The sequence below is a fragment of the Amblyraja radiata genome, unplaced genomic scaffold, assembly GCF_010909765.2.
Source record: "Amblyraja radiata isolate CabotCenter1 unplaced genomic scaffold, sAmbRad1.1.pri scaffold_824_ctg1, whole genome shotgun sequence".
In the NCBI taxonomy this organism is placed as follows: Eukaryota; Metazoa; Chordata; class Chondrichthyes; order Rajiformes; family Rajidae; genus Amblyraja; species Amblyraja radiata.
In genome coordinates, this window is record NW_022630831.1 from 28,108 (window position 1) to 33,171 (window position 5,064).

The window sequence follows — 5,064 nt, forward strand, 5'->3', positions numbered from 1 at the left end:
ACTCCACCTACACCTCACGCTGCCTCGGCAAGGCCAGGAGCATCATCGCGGACCAGTCTCACCCCCGGTCACTCCCTCTCCTCCCCTCTCCTCCCCTCTCCCATCGGGCAAGAGGCACAGAAGTATGAAAACAAACGCACACACACACACACACCTCCAGATTCAGGGAGAATTTATTCCCGGCTGTTATCAGGCATCTGAACCATCCTGCCACAACGAGAGAGCGGTCATGAACTAAGATCTGTGTTTAAGCAAGAACTGCAGATGCTGGAAAATCAAAGGTACACAAAAGTGCTGGAGAAACTCAGCGGCCTTATCATATATCTATACACACAACAGAAGCTTTTCACTGTACCTCAGCATCTATGGAGCGAAGGAAATAGGCAACTTTTCTGGACGAAACTCTTCTCCAGACTGAATAGGCAACGTTTCAGGCCGAAACCCTTCTTCAGATGGCCTGAAACGTTGCCTATTTCCTTCGCTCCATAGATGCTGCTGAACCCGCTGAGTTTCTCCAGCATTTGTGTGACCCCTGAACTAATATCAACCAGATTGGTGACCAGAGGACTGTCCTCGATCGGACTTTGCTAGCTTTACCTTGCACTAAACGTTATTCCCTTATCATATATTTACACAACCAAAATCTTTCACTGTACCTCGGCACACGTGTCAAAAAACAAAACAATCCCCTCTGCCTCCATTCTCCCTGTATTCTCCCACCCACTGCTTTTTAATGTATTGTTCCCTCCCTGCATACATCTCTCCCCCTCCCTGCACACACTCCCTCTGTATCCTCTCCCTCCCCTCCATCTTCCCTCCCCTCCATCCTCTCTCCCCTCCTGCATCCTCTCTCTCCCTCTTCATCCCTCCCCTCCATCCCCTCTACGTACATCCTTTCTCCATCTTGCATTTTCTCTCTCCCCCTCCCTATCTCCTCCCATTCTCTCCCCCACTCTGTCTCCTCCCATCATCTATCCCACTCCTTCCTCTACCACCTACTCTCCTCTCTCCCCCTCCCTCCTCCTCTCTCCCCTCCCTCCTTCTCTCTCCCGCTGCCTCCTCCTGTCTCCCCCTCCTCTCTCCCCATCATCTCTCCCACACCTTCCACTACCCCCCTAATCCCCTCTCCCCTCCATCTCCTCTCTCCCTCGCCCTCCTCCTTCACCCCTCTCATCCTCCTCTAACACTCTCCCCTCCTCCTCCGCTCCCTCTCCTCGCCCCTCCTCTCTCCCTCTCCCCCTCCACTCTCCTCCTCTCTCTCCCTCCCTCCTCCTCTCTCCCCTTCCCTCCTCCTCTCTCCCCCTCCCAAATCCTCTATCCTCTCCCCCTCCCTCCTCCTCTCTCCCCCTCCCTCCTCCTCTCTGCCCTCTCCCTCCCCTCTCTGATCAGACATACAACATCTTATCATCGTGAACAGCAACCAGAATCCTGCCCGCCCAGTCCGCTGTTAATCCGACTGATTTTACAACGCAGTTCAGTACATCTTTGTGTGGGAAGAAACTGCAGGTGCGGCTTTAAACAAAAGATCGACACAAAATGCTGGAGTAACTCATCGGGATTTGACTTTCAGAAGGCTTTCGACAAGGTCCCACATAAGAGATTAGTATACAAACTTAAAGCACACGGTATTGGGGGTTCAGTATTGATGTGGATAGAGAACTGGCTGGCAGACAGGAAGCAAAGAGTAGGAGTAAACGGGTCCTTTTCACAATGGCAGGCAGTGACTAGTGGGGTACCGCAAGGTTCAGTGCTGGGGCCCCAGCTATTTACAATGTATATTCATGATTTAGACGAGGGAATTGAATGCAACATCTCCAAGTTTGCGGATGACACGAAGCTGGGGGCCGGGTTAGCAGCGAGGAGGATGCTAGGAGGCTGCAAGGTAACTTAGATAGGTTGGGTGAATGGGAAAATGCACGGCAGATGCAGTATAATAGTAAGATTAAACGAGAACTTACCAGTTTGAAGTTTGATCTGTATTTTATGAGGAGTTACGATGAAGGATTACGTGAAGAACCCGCTCAGTGCGCAGGCGCGGCATACTTCCAAGCAGCGGTGTGGAATCACAGATAGACACAGTTATTTGAAGTAAACATTGTAAAGATAAGGAGACATCAATTTATTAGTTTGATCCATATAATGAGGGTGGGAGCGGAGGGCACGTAATCCCTCATCGTAACTCCTCATAAAATACAGATCAAACTTCAAACTGGTAAGTTCTCGTTTAATCTTACTATTTTACTTCGGAGTCACGTGAGTGACTACGTGAAGACTTCAAAGCTCTGTGATTTCAAACCGTGTAACAGTTCATACTTCACTCGCTGCCGAAGTCATTCGAGGGAGGAAGTATGTTATCGTAATCAACCATGAATCTGTTTGTAAAAACAATAATGGTGTTATTAACAACAACAAGACCAATTGCTCCCCCCGGGCTTAAATTATATATTTTTTGCAGATTCTTTTTCTGCAAACGATACAGGTTCTGTCAGTGGTTTGTTATAAAAGTTTGGAACGTATACTCCCTAGACCACCCTGCAGTAGCCAGGATGTGGTCCATAGGCTCGTCCATCCTCTTAGTTACTGACGTGGAAGCTGTTCTGGTGGAATAAGATTTTATACACGTTAGTATTTACTCCAGCAACTCCCAGTACCTGCTTGAGCCACTAGAGATAGTTTAGCTCGTCACCCGACCATGAGGTTTCCTGTGGCTGACCCATAAGGCTTTTTCCTCTCCCTCGGTATTCCTTATTGTGTCGATCTCTAAGTGGGTCATGACACATAAAACGTGGTTCAGGTGGGTATGCCCGGAATTTCATGACTGGACCTGATGTTCCTGGTCTGTTCTGTTTGGCCAACCCTTGAATGGGCATGTGACACTATCTGGTGTTATAACCATGTTGTCCCATCGCAGTAGATGGGAGAGCTGGCTCTTTGTGTTGATGTAAGGCCACCAGCATGTCCATCTTCAGGGTAGGCTGTTCCAGGGTGAGTGACCTGGCTGGTGATCATCCCCTAAGGTATGTCAGGATTTCACTGACATCCCAATTTGGGTGTACCTATTTCTGGGGAATGGATTGATATACCTCTCCTGTATCTGATCACCAGTGAGCGGTACCCAAGTTGAGTAGGCTAACAGAACATGTCCTTCATTGTGGTGAAGACCTGCCAGGAGCTCCAGTACAGTTTTTTGTTATAGTTGAATGTGTAATTCCTGTTTTGGAAACAGTGTACCATTTCTTGATGCTCCTCAGGTATGTTCCCTAGGATATGCGACGGAATGCTGTCATCAGGTTGATAGTGCTCCTGATCCAAGCACAGCAATGGTCTTCCCAATTCTGCAATTCTTTAATGACCATGTCGAGGATCACTGGGAACCATGCTTGTGGACTTGGTCCACTGTAATTTGCGTAGTACCCGACTGATGAAGCCGTAGTACCTATTGAAGAGGTAGAAGGAAAGGAAAACATAGAGATTAGGTTCCCCCCACCCCTCAATACGCGGGAATGTCTCCATTGCCGCTGCCTTGAGATTGGTTTCATGTGACGTAAGTTAGTACGTGGTAATTTAATTGGATATAAGGAATCGATATCTGGTGTCCATATTGCTTAGTGATTTCAGCAAATATTTTTGGTTTAAATGTATGTTTACAGTATTTAGCTCACCTGATATGTGAGTTACTGATGGTCAAACATGTTTGACGACATACGGTTTCCAATTGTTAATAAATTGTCCCCTAATATCGATGTTCTCCGCCCAAGTGGTTTGGTATATGCCACCACTGATGTTGTTATCTTATAAACGAACATGCAAATTTGGTGGATTACTGAGCAAATGCTTCACTAGAATTAAGTAAGTTAATATATAACATGTTTAAGTCAATTCATATTGGCATTAAGTATTACAAGCTCAGTAACACATCAGGACACATAAGATGTTACTCAAAACAGGTGGAAGTGTACAACCATAATCCTTCCTGCCGATAAATTCCATGATAACACTGCAGATTAATCCATTTGCCCCCATATTACAGGTATGGAGATAGTTTTGAACACTAGTATCTCAGCTCATAGGAAAGGTACAAAGTTCAGTAGCTGGTAATGGTGCTATATCCCAATTACTTTGCCACGTAGTTGATTGGTGGTTAATGCACCATGACTGATAGTCTTAATGAATACCAGATAACAACGTTGTGGATGGTCAACGTAAATATCTGGATATATATCTTGTGCACCGTTCCCAGAGGCACTGCAATACTGGGTCGATGCGTGGAGTGGACGGAGCAAGCCTCTATTCCATCTCCCTGTTCCAAAATTCAATTTAATATATGGTCCCTAGATAAGGGACGTATCAGATTATTAAACTGATAAGAACAGATACTACACTTGATCTTAGCCAAAAGGCCGAGAAGCGATGCAGCTAAAGCTGTATCCAAGGATAGTTTGTCGTTAATATATAGACATGCCATGACGGAATGTTTCTAAGTGTCAGGGCTAGTTGATTCTGGATAACTTTGACTTAAATGCCGCAACGCTCATCATGGTTACTCCATCCAGGTAATTGCGGTATATCCGAAACTTATATGAGAAGGTACTGAATAGTGTGCATCTTCAAGGTCGATGTCTACCATAAAGTATCCTTGGATCCATGGTAGTAGTTACAAATCCCATGAATGGGTATACCTGGTGAAATACTCAAGTGGTTTATCAACGATGGTGCAACATTCACCATCGTGGGAGGGTAGACCACTTGGGGTGCTTGCTGAATTGGTGGCAAGATATTAATTCTATTCCCCTTGTATTTATTTTTTGGTATATAACTACCAAGAGTGATAGCTTCCTAACCAGGCGTGATTCATCCACCCCTTGTTAGTACAACCCTTAACCTTTATGTGATGGTAGGAACCACACTTATCTGTCTTCATTGTTGTTTTCTTCGGTTTCTGGTTCCTTGTTCTTGTAGGGACGATGTTTGTTGGGGGGTGGCACATTTTCCCCTGGGGCCTGCTCTGGGCCGTGGTCTAAAATGCTACAGGTTTGGCATGCAGGCCCCGAGCTTTCACCAGTA

General features: G+C 46.1%; 1 non-coding gene across 1 annotated transcript; it reads right to left on the bottom strand.

Moving 5' to 3' along the window:
* Positions 1-4,220: 4,220 nt before the first annotated feature.
* Positions 4,221-4,412, bottom strand: LOC116970391. The gene has a single exon (XR_004411129.1). It is a non-coding gene; the product is annotated as a U2 spliceosomal RNA (small nuclear RNA).
* Positions 4,413-5,064: the final 652 nt, after the last annotated feature.